General features: G+C 37.6%; 1 protein-coding gene across 6 annotated transcripts in view; it reads left to right on the top strand.

Annotated features, from left to right (window-relative positions):
* Positions 1-17118, top strand: part of NCOA1 (nuclear receptor coactivator 1) — a 219238-nt gene that overhangs the window by 50229 nt on the left and 151891 nt on the right. For 5 of the 6 annotated variants that reach the window (XM_025261462.3, XM_025261457.3, XM_025261456.3 and 2 more), the window contains exon 2: positions 3618-3762. The gene's annotated coding sequence lies outside the window, so the exon portion shown is untranslated. The remainder of the gene's footprint in view (positions 1-3617; positions 3763-17118) is intronic. The other variant, XM_025261459.3, reaches the window with a different exon arrangement.

The following is a 17118-nucleotide window of genomic DNA, read 5'->3' as shown; positions in this document are numbered from 1 at the left end:
TACAGACAGCAACTGTAACAGAAATACACCACTCACAGTGGACTGGGAACCATTTCTTACTCATGAAGCTACTAGGCATCTCCTTGGAAACTGGTAAAATGTATCTAACTGTTGTCAAGAATAGAACATGAGAATACCAAAGAATATTCTTATCACAAATTAAAGCATAAAAAGAAACAATAATTACATTACAGAAATGGATAATAGCCTGGAAATCAACCTTGTTGTAGACAAATGAAATGTATAAGAAGAAATTTATAAATCAAAAAGAAGTTTACTTAATTACTTAAAGTTGTTAGGAAAACTGGCAATTTGAAATACAGGTCAGTTTAGAATTAAATCCCTTTCCATTCATCATTTGCGATAAAATATTCAGAAACAGCCCACAGAAAAGTAAAAACCAGAGTATCTATCTGTTATTGTTGAAGGGGAAGAAATTTCTAAGCAAAGAAATAATAAGAGAGATGAAAAACGCACTGATGGATAAATCTGGCCACCTGAAAATAGAAACTTTTGTATTAAAAGCCAGCGGTAGACTGAGAAAAATGTTAAAAGTAGATGAAAGAAATGGTGTTTTCACAATATAAATAACCTACACACATGGTTAAGGAAGACATAAAACCCCTTTCCCATTCTACCCCATGTGGGGCTGGAAGAGTGAGAGTTGCACATTTGCCAACAGAGGCAGTGTGGTTATGGAAGAAGGATCTGATTAATGACATGGATGGCATTCAGTGTCTGACTAACTTTGAAGACCTTAATGTTATAGCAGGATTAGTCCACATGGTTGTGTGGTTTTCATTAGCAGGTGGTTAAATTGACCCAGGATTAGGAATTTGAGAGTGGTGAAGTGGAAGAAAGAAACTAACATACTTGGTAGACTGATAGCCTGGGTGGTGACAACCCAGATTTTGAGATTGGTGACAACACACAGCTGGAGGGATGAGTGTAGGTAGAGTACATCTGAAGGCTTGAGTCTGGACCCTCAAGTGGAATGAGAGTGGAATATTCAATGACAAAAACAAGAAGAGGGTAGGACGGCTAGATGACATGACTCTGAGGGAAGGGTTGCGATTGCTTATGAGTTAGGGTCTGGAAATGTCACTGTGGACAGAGATGATTCCTATGACCTTATTAGTCTTTACTCCCGAGGGTTTGTTTCAAGAGGCGGATTTAGCCCAGTGGCTGAGACTAAGTTCAGTGATAAGGCTGAAGATATAGAGGTCATTTGTTTTACTATGTAAAAGGGGTTTCCAGAGGTCCCTGTGGAGAAGGTTGGAAGGAAGGACTGCAGTTGGGGAACACATGCAGTGGGTGAGAGAGCAAAGAGAACACTGTGGGCATGAAAACAGGAGCGACGGCAGTCAGTCACAGTAGTTTATGCTTTGAATAAAGCCCAAGAGTGACAGGGATGGGAGCCACAGGTACAAGGAACTAGCAAGATTCCTGAGTTGATTTGTGGTATAAAGATCATTTCTGGAGCCTGATCCACCTTGTCTTTGTGGTCTAACGGGAGTATTAGTGAAAAGCTTAACCCTGGGTGGTAAAACCTTAAAGCAGTTCAGATCAGTCGCTCAGTCGCGTCCGACTCTTTGCGACCCCATGAATCACAGCACGCCAGGCCTCCCTGTCCATCACCAACTCCCGGAGTTCACTCAGACTCACGTCCATCGAGTCAGTGATGCCATCCATCCATCTCATCCTCTGTCGTCCCCTTCTCTCTTGCCCCCAATCCCTCCCAGCATCAGGGTCTTTTCCAATGAGTCAACTCTTCGCATGAGGTGGCCAAAGTACTGGAGTTTCAGCTCTAGCATCATTCCTTCCAAAGAAATCCCAGGGCTGATCTCCTTCAGAATGGACTGGTTGGATCTCCTTGCAGTCCAAGGGGCTCTCAAGAGTTTTCTCCAACACCACAATTCAAAAGCATCAATTCTTCGGGGCTCAGCCTTCTTCACAGTCCAACTCTCACATCCATACATGACCACAGGAAAAACCATAGCCTTGACTAGACGAACCTTTGTTGGCAAAGTAATGTCTCTGCTTTTGAATATGCTATCTAGGTTGGTCATAACTTTCCTTCCAAGGAGTAAGCGTCTTTTCATTTCATGGCTGCAGTCACCATCTGTAGTGATTTTGGAGCCCAGAAAAATAAAGTCTGACACTGTTTCCACTGTTTCCCCATCTATTTCCCATGAAGTGGTGGGACCGGATGCCATGATCTTCGTTTTCTGAATGTTGAGCTTTAAGCCAACTTTTTCACTCTCCTCTTTCACCTTCATCAAGAGGCTTTTGAGTTCCTCTCCACATTCTGCCCTAAGGGTGGTGTCATCTGCATATCTGAGGTTATTGATATTTCTCCTGGCAATCTTGTTTCCAGTTTGTGTTTCTTCCAGTCCAGCGTTTCTCATGATGTACTCTGCATATAAGTTAAATAAACAGGGTGACAATATACAGCCTTGATGTACTCCTTTTCGTATTTGGAACCAGTCTGTTGTTCCATGTCCAGTTTTAACTGTTGCTTCCTGACCTGCATACAAATTTCCCAAGAGGCAGATCAGGTGGTCTGGTATTCCCATCTCTTTCAGAATTGTCCACAGTTTATTGTGATCCACACAGTCAAGGGCTTTGGCATAGTCAATAAAGCAGAAATAGATGTTTTTCTGGAACTCTCTTGCTTTTTCTATGATCCAGCGGATGTTGGCAGTTTGATCTCTGGTTCCTCTGCCTTTTCTAAAACCAGCTTGAACATCAGGAAGCTCACGGTTCACATATTGCTGAAGCCTGGCTTGGAGAATTTTGAGCATTACTTTACTAGCGTGTGTGATGAGTGCAATTGTGTGGTAGTTTGAGCATTCTTTGGCATTGCCTTTCTTTGGGATTGGAATGAAAACGGACCTTTTCCAGTCCTGTGGCCACTGCTGAGTTTTCCAAATTTGTTGGCATATTGAGTGCAGCACTTTCACAGCATCATCTTTCAGGATTTGGAATTTAAGCAGTTAGGCTTTAAATAATGAGAGCTAGTAGGGCTCACTTTTCTCAAGTATTCTCTGATGTCTGCAGAGTCCCACTGTTTGGAGTTAACTTTGAGGTAGAATGGGAAGACACAGGTAGAATGGGAAGACATTAATTTAGTAAGGTGGGCCATTTGTCACATTCCCACCGCCAGTGACCTAGGAATGAATGATAGCCATCATATCAGGCACTTCTTTGTCACAGAGGTATCTTCTGCTGGAAATCCTGTTTCTTCCTACTGTTGCATTTTACCTGAAACTGAGTCCTGAGGCCACCACTGCTGGGGTGACTTCAGCAACTCTGATGAGTGAGTCAGAAGCTTAGGTCCCTTACCTCCTTAAATTATCCATATGAAGCCTAATTTGCGGCATACCTCCTTTGGGTATCTGAACCTTTTTAAAGCCAGTAACTAATTACCACTGATAACTTTATCTGTTTATTTAATCTTTATTCTTTATTTTCAGTTTTTCAAATCTGTGGTGGGGACAAGAATGGGAATTAGAATTTCTTGAAAAACTAAAGCATTTGTGTGAGAATCTTTGTATGCTTATAGGGAAACAATGATGTGTCACTGTATCTAAAATCTAATGTCTTTTCTACTTTAGATCCATCCATACTAATGGGATGTGACTGGAGCCGACACTGATGATAAAAATCACGGACCGCCAGACAAGATCAGGCAGTAAGAATTTTTGCTTCCAAATGAAGACACCGACATTTATAACTTCACCTTACTCTAAGGTATTCAAGGTACAGCTTTACTTTAATTTAACTCCTTGGCAGTCAGTGTATAATGTTGATTTCTATCTATATAGATTTTATAAGTTTAAAAATTTCCATGTTAGAATGGTTAGCTTTTAGGGATGCATCCACTCCCCTCTCCACATTCCCCCAAATCTGAGATGAGATTCAGATTTTAAAAGGAGGTAATCCTTATAATTAGAAAAGCGTGTCAATTATTAGAAATATACTGAGTGCAGGTTACAACTCAGTATAGAAGAACTGGAATAAAATAAATGCCTAAAGTTTAATTATTATTTTATTTATGTCATGACCCTCTGAGATGAACATTTGAATTCACCATGTGCTTCCATGATACAAGAGACCTTGTCCTTTGGTTTGATTCAGAAACCTCTCTTTCCTCTTCTCCTAAACTTACTGTGAAGGGTTTTCTATTCACCAAGAAGTGTCACTTATACTCCCCATAGGAGTATGGGGATCCCTTTAGGACCTTTGGGATCTGATGGGTTAGTTTCACTTGGATCAGAAAAGCCACATATGTAATTAAAGAGTCAAATGATACTTCCAAATCAGGGGGTGGCTGTCCACTTTAAAGACTACATAAGACAATTGAAAACAATCAAAGGAAACAGTATCAACAGAAAACACAGTGCTCTCTATTTTTCTAAAATACGTATGAAATCCAAAGAGGGTACAGCTAGTTTGGTGTTTATTTAAAAATAAAATATTATCTTGTTAATTGTATGTTTCCAAATAGGCAGAAATTATGGAAAGATAATTATTTTCAGTGAGAGAGTTGGCTGCTTCTTTGTATTTGCTAGGATATAGAGTAGATGAAAAATCTAAGAGAAATGCATCACTTATTACTTGGATTTTAAATTTCATTTTGTTCTGTTTCGAAAGAAGAACTTGTAAAGCAGTAAATTCTAAAATATAAGAATCCATAATAGAACACCTAAGATTGCTTCAGTTAAAATAAATGGATTGCTTTCTAAAAGGGGGTGGTGTAATTGAGCAGTTCTTACCAAAGAAAAATTACCTTGAATCAAATAGCAGATGAAAAAGAGGTTGTTTTGTTGAGAAGTTTTAAAAGTTCTCTGGCAGCTAGCAGATACATTGAACTTTTAGAAAACTTTTTGGTGTCACTTTGAATCAAATGGCAATGATGATTAAATATGTAATTTAACTTATTACCATAACCATTTCCCTTATTGTTTTTTAAGATTTTTTTTTTTTGATGTGGCCATTTTTAAAAGTCTTTGTTGAATTTGTTACAGTATCGCTTCTGTTTATGTTCTGGTTTTTTGGCCAGGAGGTATGTGGATCTTAGCTCCCTGACCAGGGATTGAACCCATACCCTCTACATTGGAAAGTTAAGTCTTAACCACTGGACTGCCAGGGAAGTTCCTAACTTATTTTTTAAAGATACCTTTCCTTCTTGCTTTCATATAACAGCATTAGTTGAATTGTTAAGCTTTGTAGCGAGTAATTCTAAATGTGTAGGATATAGGTTATTCTATAATTTCATTATGAATGAAGTTGAAGACCTCTTTCACTCAGAATGTTTACTCTGGGGCTAGGGAGGCTAAACACTGTCATCTAAAAACCATTTAAAAGCAATTATGAAATGAGCACTTAAAATCATAGTTTAGTATTCTTTTCTAAGTAATATAGTTAAGTTCTATATTCAGATGTCAATAAAAAGATTAGAGAATTGGAAATTCTGATCAATTGAATTTTGTGACTGGTTGTGGTTGTTGGCTGTTTATGGTTCTACTTGTGAAAGTGCCATATAACCAAATTAAGTTGCTTAAATCCTGAAATTAGGGATCTCTAATTCATTAGTTTCTTATATTGCCCCACTCATTTTCAGGCTTACACAGCATGATACTCATACTGATACTTGTCATTTCCCGTTTAAAAAATGAAGTAAAAATTTCACACACTTGTACTCAGAAGTTTTATATAATACATTTTGAGGATATTTTCTTAAAGATTTTTCAAAACATTTTTTGAGAGGTTTTTAAGATTTTGAGATTGTGGGAGGTGGTTTTTTTTTTTTTTTTTTGTATTTTTACGGTACAAAATAAAATCAGTGCATGATTTAAGGCCTAGAACGTTTGTAAGGTTATGTCTTGGATTATACATGCACGTGTGTGTGTGTGTGTGTGTGTGGGTGGGTGCTAAGTTGCTTCAGTTGTCTCCAACTCTTTGCAACCCTGTGGGCTGTAGTCCTCCAGGCTCCCATGTCCATGGGATTCTCCAGGCAAGAATCCTGGAGTAGGTTGCCATTTCCTCCTCCAGGGGATCCTCCCAGCCTAGGGATTGAACCCATGTTTGTTATGTCTCCTGCACTGGCAGCCAGGTTTGTTTTTTTTTTTTTAACCACTAGTGTCACCTGGGAAGCCCATCTTGGATTATAGTTTACATTAAATTAAAATAATGCCTTTTAAAAATACTTTGTTTGGACTCACAAAAACATTTCAACAGGTATATTGAGGAAATAGGTATTCCCTTACCACGATTTTCTCCGGTGGGATGGAAAGAGCACAAGCATTGGCTCTTGGACTTCATGCCACCCTGAGGAACTGAATTAATATTTCTGTCTTAGTTTTCTTTTTTATAATAATTACTTTTTAGACTTGTGATGAAAATGAAACAAATGTATAAAATTTTATAAAATAATGCTTTTCAGTGTTATATGAATGCACGTTGTTGCTAAAGACAGAGAAGACCACATTGCTGAAGTATCATTCAGTTATCCTCTTAGCCAAAAACAGGTCAGCTCACACTACTATTGAAAAGCTTGTCAAACCAGTTTCAAACTTAATGACAAATATTATGCTTGGAGAGAAAGTAAAACGAGCTTTTGGCAGAAATCCCTTATCAAAGGCATACCATCTGGAAAAGCAATTACTGTCATGTGCATGCTAGTAGAATGTTTTGTTTTTCAGTTGGATGAAAGCACTGATGTGCTGAGGACATACCAGCACTTCATAGAGATGTGTTTCTGTTTAGTCACTGAGAAATTTGCACCAGCAGAAGAGCTTTTTGTTGTTACTGTTATTTTGTTTTGTTGTTTTTGTTGTTGATGGTGGTGGTGATAGTGATTGGTTGAGTTTTTTAAGCCATTGTTGCCTGGAAAAGTTGCACTGCTTCCTCTGATCAAACCCCAACAACTTAGCTGTAGGAGAGGGTACACTTGGCCTGTGAATAAAAGACATTGCACCAAGGTATAAATTTATATCCTTTTTTTCAGAGAGGAAAATTGGCATTTAGTAATGTGATTTCTGGTTGTGATTTAATGTTGGGAAAAAACAGTAAAAATTGTGGATGTAAGCAATTTTTGGCCACTGACACTGTGTTTTTTTAGGATGTTGGTGAAGAAATGGTCAGCAAGTGTAGGATTCTGCTTTTCCACAGTGATGTATTTGATGTACTGTGTACTATGACAGGGCTTTACGTGTTTATTAGTTTGTTTTTTAGTAAAATAAGATGAATGTTTCTTTACTACTTATAATGCCATTTCTGTGATTTCAAGGAGGCATAAACTTACATTTACTTTTTGAAATAGTTGGAACTTAAAACTTTCATATTCCCATATCATGAGTTTCAATGTTAAGGATGAAGCATAAGGATTTTATAAAAGTTTGAATTATAATATAGAATAATTCTCTAGGAGCTTGACCATTTTCCCATACTTGATGATTTTACTAATTTATCAAAGAAATGAATTTTTATTATACATGTTTAAAAACCATATCTGAATTTTGAAATAGAACATGAAGACATAATTTGCAGAGCTAAAATGCCAGCAGAAAATATATTAGGACTCTTTTGCTCCAGTCTGTCAAACTGAAGCATTTAACATCTTAATTTTGTGTCAGTTATGCTTTTTGGTGGGGACAGTCAATGGAATCCTGAAAGCAGACCTGAAAAGGAAATATTTCTATAATTTCTGGGTCCATATTCAATTGTAATATCCAGAATATATAACACAATTGATTTATAATTAAAAATGAAGATTTATTTATTTATCTTACTGCAGTGGGTCTTAGTTGTGGCATTCTAAATGCATCTTTAGCTGCAGCATTCGGGTTCTAGTTCTCTGACCAGCGTTTGATCTTGGGCCGCTGGCATTGGGAGCACAGAGTTTAGCCATTGGACCACCAAGGAAGTCTCAGGAATTAGGCGTTTTTAGTTTAGTAGACATAAAGAATAAGCAAGGAGCTAGTTGAAAGGGAAAACAAAGTATAGCTAAAGCTGCTTCAGACTGGGGACATTGAACATCTTGCAAGGAAGTTATCAAACAGTAATAGGGTGTGACAAAACAATGAAGGTGCTTAATTGAATGGGCTCTGTCTGACCAAAGATGAGACAGTTTGAGCATTAGTATGTAAAACTGTAACATAATCAAATCAAATATGTTTAAACTCATGAGTTCATGGTGATACTTTAAAAAACTCATTTGTTTTCTTTGGAGTATGCTAAGAAACCAACTATACTTGAAGGTAACCAACTAGTTGAAGAGAGAAAGTTTCTTTACTCAGTACTAGTATTCTATTTACAGTTAAGGGGTGATAAATAGAACATCACCATTTCTTAATGAATTCCTGGACTTGAGCAAAGATCATCAGTGGCCGCTAACATCACAAGAATAAAAACAGTTAGACATTAGGTTTCTCTTAATGAAAGTTCGTAATCCTACCTATGAAGTATCCTTGCCAAAAAAATTAAATTTAAATCTGAATCTGGTCAAGCCTCTAGCTCCAACTACTGATTTACAGGAAGACAGGAAAACAGTGAAATGATACCGTGGAGTGGAGTCAACAGGATCTAGGCTATGGGGAAGTCCTTGGGACATCAACTTTTTTTTTTTTAAAACAAATTGTGAGGAACAAAAAAAGAGAAAAGAAGGAAGAAAACTGAAATTAATAGTGATGTTTGGATTTTATTTGGGTCCAGATTTTAATAAGTAAATGTAAAATAATCAGGGAAATTTGAACACTTAATATGTTATATTAAATTATTAATTTTTAGATATGATAGATAATAGCATGTAGTTATATTGAAAAAGAGTCATTATCTTTTAGAGGTACATATTGAAATGTTTATGGGTGCAAGGATATGTCTTGAGATCTGCTTTATTATTATCTGGAGTAGAGAGGAGGCTGTGGGTGGGGACGAATCAAGATTGGCCATGAGTTGATCATTGTTTATACTAGGCACTTGTGGTGTTGGAGGGTGGTGGTGGTATAATTCTTGATATTATTCTCTAAGTTTTTTGGAAGATTTCCTATAAGAAAAAGGCCCATAAATTTACATTTTCTTTTTGTTGGCTTGTAAGAATGCAATTGAACTATGTGTATTTAGCAACCTGCCAAATTTTTATTTCTGGTAATTTCTTGAGCTGTTTGGGTTTTACATATACAGAATCATATTGTCTACAAAGGACAGTTTTACTGTATAGTGCTTAATGTTTACCAAGCTCTATTTTAAGCACTTGCACATATTAATCCATTAGGTTCTTATAAAAGCCCCAGTGAAGTAGACATTAACTTGCCCAAGATTGCCTAGCTGGTATGTGGTACAGCTGGGATTTGAACCCAGGCATTCTAGCCCTAGAGTCTGTACTTTCCTAGTTTTTATGTCTCTCCTTATAAGTTTTATTTTAATCCCTCCACTCCAGTCCTTGTACTGTTTATTTCTTTTGTTTTACTGTGCTGCCTAGAATTTAAACTTTTAAATAGCAGTTTTCATTTGAATTTTGATTTTGGAAGTTGTCTTAATATTTAGTGAATCCAGAGTCAAGTTTATTCCTATATAAATACATGGTAGTCACTAAGAGACTAAGAACTGACTTAGTATGTAGTCAGAAGCCAAAGAATAAGGTGTATCGCTGTTTCCAGTTGCCAAGACATGAAAGCAACCTAAGTGTCCATCAACAGATGAATGGATAAAGATGTGGTACATATATGCAATGGAATACTACTCAGCCATAAAAAGAATGAAATAATCATATTTGCAGTAACATGGATGTAACTAGAGATTATCATACTGAGTGAAGTAAGTCAGACAAAGACAAATGTCATATGATGCCACTTATATGTGGAATCTAAAAAAAATGATATAAATCAACTTATTTAAAAAACAGAAGTAGACTCACAGACATAGAAAATAAGCTTATGGTTACCAAAGAGGAAAGGCAGTTGTGGGGGAGAAATTAGGAATTTGGGATTAACAGATACACCTGACTCTATATAAAACACACATATATATTTTATATTCAGAATACATATAAGATATATATATATGTGTGTGTGTATTTCTGAATCACTTTGCTGTACATCTGAAACTAACACAACATTGTAAATCAATTATATTCAATTAAAAAAAAGGAACAAAGTATATAGTAACAGCTTCTAGTCTTTTTTCACAATTACTTTTATCTCTTGATCAGTAAACAGCCTATTCATGGTTCATTTTACTTTGAATTACTTGTTGATTCTATTGGTTTGATTTCCTGAATTTCTCTGACTCTTTGATAAAATTACTTCTTTCTTCCCCCAACCTCCACACCTGTTACACAGTTACTTCTCATTGGACTTCACATAGGTTACATGAGATAAAATTAGGCAAAGCATTTATTAGCACATGTTTAAGAGAAAACTCCTTCATAATTTTGTTTAAAAATTGTTATTTCTTTAATTAATTTTTTTTAATGGGGAGAAATGAATATCATTTAGTTAGTTTAAGAAGCCCTAGGCCTGGGACATGTGGGAAAAACTGTTGATAACGTGCTGTGGTGGTTTAATGAGTAGTCTCTGTGTTCTCTGTAAGACACTTTCTTATAATACTCTGAATTTGAGAAAGATTACTGAGAGAATTGGATACCAAAATAATACTTCCCTAGTAGGGAATGAGGTGGTGGAAACAGTTTAGGGGAAAACGTACCTTGAGGAAGCTTTGGTTGGATGGATCCCAAGCAACCTTATTTGAGCTAATTTAGGATGGAGCCTGGTAGGCTACAGTCCATGGGGTCGCAAAGAGTCGGACACGACTGAGAGACTTCACTTCACTTCACTTCACTTCAGAGTTGATACTGTTGAAGTTCTTTACTTAATGTCTCATGTATTATGAGGTCTTTTTGCTCTGCTTGGTGGGAATAAAACTCTCCCTACCCTTGTATGAGTTTCAGGAATTCTTTGACCTATCTGTTTTTCATGGGTCCTTTCCCCAACCTTCGGTAGTTTCCTGTCATAGATGACCTGCCAAAGGCTTGAGGGGAGGCCTCTGCAGATCTCCAGAGTTCTGTGTATGCAGGTCCCTTCTCTTTGGTAGGCTTTAACACAGGTTCTGGCTGCCTTGGCCTCCCTGAACATTGCCAGTCTCTTGTCTCCTCAGTTGTCTGAGACTGCCAGGCTCTGCTGACGTTCTCCCTTTCTACCCTGCATCCTGGAAACTGCTTCCAGGGTGTGTGAGGTGAAGCAGCTGTAGGGCTCACCTGATTTTTCCCCCCTTTTCACAGGTATCCCACTCCTGCTTTGACTGTCATCCAATATCTGAAAGCTGTTGTTTATTTTATCCCAGTTTTCTAGTTGTATATCCAGAAGGATTAATCAGATTGCTGTTAGAAATACTTGATTTTCTTTTCCTTCTTTTCTCTGTGATAAGATGTGGACCTAAGTATAATAAAAGAAATCAAGAAACCATTGGCTTGAGCTGAGTGTTTCAGGTATTAGGCTTAACTAACTGTGTGCCTCTTGAGAAATCTGTATGCAGATCAGGAAGCAACAGTTAGAACTGGACATGGAACAACAGACTGGCTCCAAATAGGGAAAGGAGTACGTCAAGGCTGTATATTGTCACTGTGCTTATTTAACTTATATGCACAGTACATCATGAGAAATGCTGGACTGGAGGAAGCACAAGCTGGAATCAAGATTGCCGGGAGAAATATCAGTAACCTCAGATATGCAGATGACACCACCCTTATGGCAGAAAGTAAAGAAGAACTAAAGAGCCTCTTGATAAAAGTGAAAGAGGAGAGTGAAAAAGTTGGCTTAAAGCTCAACATTCAGAATACTAAGATCATGGCATCCGGTCCCATCACTTCATGGGAAATAGATGGGGAAACAGTGGAAACAGTAGCAGACTTTATTTTTTTGGGCTCCCAGATCACTGCAGATGGTGACTGTAGCCATGAAATTTAAAGATGCTTGCTCCTTGGAAGAAAAGTTATGACCAACCTAGACAGCATAGTAAAAGGCAGAGACATTACTTTGCCAACAGAAGTCCATCTAGTCAAAGCTATGGTTTATCCAGTAGTCATTTATGGATGTGAGAATTGGACTATAAAGAAAGCTGAGCGCCTAAGAATTGATGCTTTTAAACTGTGGTGTTGGAGAAGACTCTTGAGAATCCCTTGGATTGCAAGAAGATCCAACCAGTCCATCCTGAAGGAAATCAGTCCTCAATATTCATTGGAAGGACTGATGCTGAAGCTGAAACTCCAATACTTTGGCTACCTGATGCGAAGAACTGACTCATTTGAAAAGACCCTGTTTCTGGGAAAGATTGAAGGCAGGAGGAGAAGGGGATGACAGTGGATGAGATGGTTGGATGGCATCACTGACTCAATGGACATGAGTTTGAGCAGACTCTGGGAGTTGGTGATGGACAGGGAGGTGTGGCGTGCTGCAGTCCATGGGGTTACAAAGAGTCGGACACAACTGAGTGACTGAACTGAACTGAACTGAAGCAGAGGGGTTCCTAGTTGCCTGTGGTCCAAACCCTTTGATAATAATAAACAGTCAGTTTCACCTGGTACGTTCCTTCTCACTTCCATTCTCTGGAACCTATTGCAATGGTAGGGTGGTTGGTCAAGAATTATGGTATTCTGAATCTTGGTTAGGTGCTATTGTTGTTTAGTCCCTAAATGTGTCTCACTCTTTGTAACCCCATGAACTGTAGCCCGCCAGGCTCCTCTGTCCATTGGATTTCCCAGGTAAGAATACTGGAGGGGGTTGCCATTTCCTTCTCTGGGGGATCTTCCTGACCTGGGGATTGAACCCACGTCTTCTTCGTTGGCAGGCAGGTTCTTTACCACTGAGCCACCTGGAAAGCCCTGGTTAGGTACTGCATAGTTTTATTAAGTTTTTAATACTCCTACTTTCAACTGGATTAAGACCTACTTTTACTTACTTTTTCTCAGCTATTTCATTTTGTGATTACCTTTAATTATATCAGCTTATTTTGGTTATGTTATTGGCTAGATGTCTAGATGGTTGTCATTTTTCACTGGATTGTATTTACTTCATCGTGTGTTCTTCTGCATCACAGTAACGTTTAGGATCTTTGAAGGGTTTGATTTTTAGGCATTATTATCTTTAGTTTTGGTCCTGCTTCTCTGTTTTTGCTTTCCTTTACCCAGAAATGAATGAGCAGATAAGTAACTGAACGTGAGTGAAAGTTGCTCAGTTGTGTCTGACTCTTTGTGAACCCATGGCCTATACAGTCCATGGAATTCTCCAGGCCAGAATACTGAAGTTGGTAGCCTTTCCCTTCTCCAGGGGATCTTCCCAATACAGGTATCAAACCCAGGTCTCCCGCATTGGGGGCAGATTCTCTACCAGCTGAGCCACAAGGGAAGCCCAAGAATACTGGAGTGGGTAGCCTATCCCTTCTCCAGTGGATCTTCCTGACCCAGGAATCAAACCATGGTCTCCTGCATTGCAGGTGGATTCTTTACCAACTGAGCTATAAGGGAAGCCCAAGTAACAATAGATGTATGTAAATATATACACATATATACCCAGAGTGCATTTTCTCTATTCTGGGATTAATTATTATGATACAGACTCTTGATTTAATGTACTTTTTTTTTAAATTTTATTTTATTTTTAAACCTCCAACACTGTATTAGTTTTGCCAAACATCAAAACGAATCCGCCACAGTAATATACTTTAAAGAAAGAAGAAACATTAAATTTATTTTGAAAATACTTCTTAGAAATTAACTGACAGAAACATACATTTATCCATACAGTTCCTATACCATCTTCTTTGGAACATAATACAAGAGTGAGTCTAATCCTTTTTCATTCTGACATGCTGATTTTCCTCACCTGTTATTGCCTTTTTACACATTATGATTGTCAGTGTAGTTTTGAGTCATATGGGAAATGTTTGGAATTTAACTGCTTTTCTTTTTTGGCTAAATTCATAGTTTTTCTATAGATAAACTGTGAATTAAATAATTTCTTTTTTGAGTCAGCTGGAAACTTCTGACAGATATCCAGCACTTGGGTAATGAAAGTGAAAGTGAAGTCGCTCAGTTGTGTCCGACTCTTTGCAACCCCATGGACTGTAGCTTACCAGGCTCCTCCCTCCATGGGATTCTCCAGGCAAGAGTACTGGAGTGGGTTGCCAATTCCTTCTCCAGGGGATCTTCCCGACCCAGGGATCAAACCCGAGTCTCCCGCATTCCAGTACTTTATAAAATGTAAAGTGGTCTCACCAATGTCTCCCAGCTCTGATAATTCTATGATCTATTTTGAAGGACTGGGCAATTTCTATTACCTTTAATTGCTCTTGCTTGTCTTGCAACAGGCAATATTTGCATCACAATAGCTTTTTATTTCAATGCTTTCTGAAAACATTTTCAAGCAACAGTTAGGCTTTGGGATTTAACTTAAAATTCTATAGCTTGTGAGTTTACCCATGCAGATAATTCAGCTGTGGTGATATTTGGATAAACAGATACTTCCTATGGGAACATATATTCTCACAGTTTTACACCTGGGCAAGCAGTTACATACATCACAACTTACTTTTGCTTAACTACTGGTACGTTTTTCTGAACATTAATTCTGATACTTCTGTTTTCAGAAACCTAAAAATATTATTTTAAGAGAAACAAGCATCTTTAGAATTGAGAAAATATGACTTAGCAAATAAGTATACAATAATCCTGAAGTCTGCCAAGTGGTAGAATTATAAGTTTTGATCTGATCAGGTAGCAGTTAGAAAAATTAGTGTTGAGACTGTCCATATGCAAATATGTGGTTAACTTTTTAAAAACTGAGGAACTAGTGAAGCTATGCAAATAGTAACCCAAAGTGAAAAGACTAAAAAATTAAGTACATCTAAATGGAAAAACCAACACAAAATTAAAAAGGAAAATAACAAAATGGAAGATATTTACAAATTTGACCTTAAATACTATCTAAAGTAACCATGAATATTTAAAAAATAATTATAACATGAATATTCCGGTAAGTACACTGATAAAATTGTGTCTATTAGGTCAGCATAGAGTTTACATAGAATAAACAACAGTAAGGAAGAGAGTTCATCCTCCTGGGTAACTGAAACAATAGTGAATAATCTTTTTGTACTTATTGAATAACTATAATAAAGTAGTCCATAGGGAATCAAGTACTCGTGCATTGTTTTGGAATTGGTACAGTTGGGCTCCATGGTTTTCTGATGAGAAATTCCCTGTAGATAATGCATCATTTTTCTCTGCCTGCATTCACGATTTAGTTATTTGTGTTTTGTTTCAAAAACTTTTAAAAAATGTGAGTATGTTTGGATTTCTTTGGATTTAACCCATTTGCAGTTTGCCCAGCTCTTCTTGAATTTTGTTAGCTTATGATTTTAACCAAATTTGAAAAATTGTCAGCAGTTATTTTTTCAAATAATTTTTCAGCCCATGCTTTTTCTCCCCTTTTTCTAGGACTTTGATGACATGAATGTTAGATCTTATGTAATTGTTCCAGAGGTCCCCGAGGCTCCATTTATTTTTTTCAGGCTATTCCTTTTCTCTTGTTCAGGTTGGATGATTTCTGTTGATCGATCTTTAAGTTCACTTGCTTTAATATCGATTTTTTCTTTGTTATTGCCATCCTGCTGTTGAATCCATCCATTGAATTTAATTTTGGCTATTGTATTTTTTAATTCTAAAATTTCCATTTGATTCTCTGTATTTTCTGTGTCTTTGCTAACACTTTCTGTTTTCCCATTTGTTTCTGTGAGCGTTCACAGTTGCATTTTGGTTTGTTTTACTGATAGTTGCTCTAAAATCGTTCAATAATTCAAATATGTTTGTCATGTCAGTACTGGTGTCTGTTAATTGTCTTGTCTCATTTAAGTTGCAGTTTTTCATATATTGCTTTATTTTTTTCACGAGTATAGTTATGATAAAAATGAAGAGAATGAGAATAAAGAGGAAATAGAATCAGTCTAGCTGTATAAACTGAATTTCTTTCTCTATAAAGTAGAAATAATAATATCTACTCCACAGATTCTTTACAAAGACTACATGAGAACACATATCTAAAATATCCAACACAGTCCCTGGCATGTAACAGTGCTCAGAAAATATTAGTTACCTTTGCTTTTCTATTTTCTGATTATAATTTTGAAAAATCTAAATCATTACTGTCATCTACTTGGCATTTTAAGGGAAGAGGCTCTTTAAAAGAGGTCTTAACTTTCCTTCCTAACTAGTTCTCTAAGTTGTGATTCAGTTCAGTTCAGTTCAGTCACTCAGTCGTGTCCGACTCTTTGCGTGCGACCCCATGAATCGCAGCACGCCAGGCCTCCCTGTCCATCACCAACTCCCAGAGTTCACTGAGACTCATGTCCGTCGAGTTAGTAATGCCATCCAGCCATCTCATCCTCTGTCGTCCCCTTCTCCTCCTGCCCCCAATCCCTCCCAGCATCAGAGTCTTTTCCAATGAGTCAACCCTTCGCATGAGGGGGCCAAAGTACTGGAGTTTCAGCTTTAGCATCATTCCTTCTAAAGAAATCTCAGGGCTGATCTCCTTCAGAATGGACTGGTTGGATCTCCTTGCAGTCCAAGGGACTGTCAAGAGTCTTCTCCAACACCACAGTTGAAAAGCATCAATTCTTCGGCGCTCAGCTTTCTTCACAGTCCAACTCTCACATCCATACATGACCACAGGAAAAACCATAGCCTTGACTAGACGGATCTTTGTTGGCAAAGTAATGTCTCTGCTTTTCAATATGCTGTCTAGGTTGGTCATAACTTTCCTTCCAAGGAGTAAGTGTCTTTTCATTACATGGCTGCAGTCACCATCTGCAGTGATTTGGGAGCCCCCAAAAAATAAAGTCTGACACTGTTTCCACTGTTTCCCCATCTATTTCCCATGAAGTGATGGGACCAGATGCCATGATCTTCATTTTCTGAATGTTGAGCTTTAAGCCAACTTTTTCACTCTCCTCTTTCACTTTCATCAAGAGGCTTTTTAGTTCCTCTTCACTTTCTGCCATAAGGATGGTGTCATCTGCATATCTGAGGTTATTGATATTTCTCCCGGCAATCTTGATTCCAGCTTG

The sequence above is a fragment of the Bubalus bubalis genome, chromosome 12, assembly GCF_019923935.1.
Source record: "Bubalus bubalis isolate 160015118507 breed Murrah chromosome 12, NDDB_SH_1, whole genome shotgun sequence".
Lineage (NCBI taxonomy): Eukaryota > Metazoa > Chordata > Mammalia > Artiodactyla > Bovidae > Bubalus > Bubalus bubalis.
This window is presented reverse-complemented; position numbering and strand designations above follow the sequence as displayed.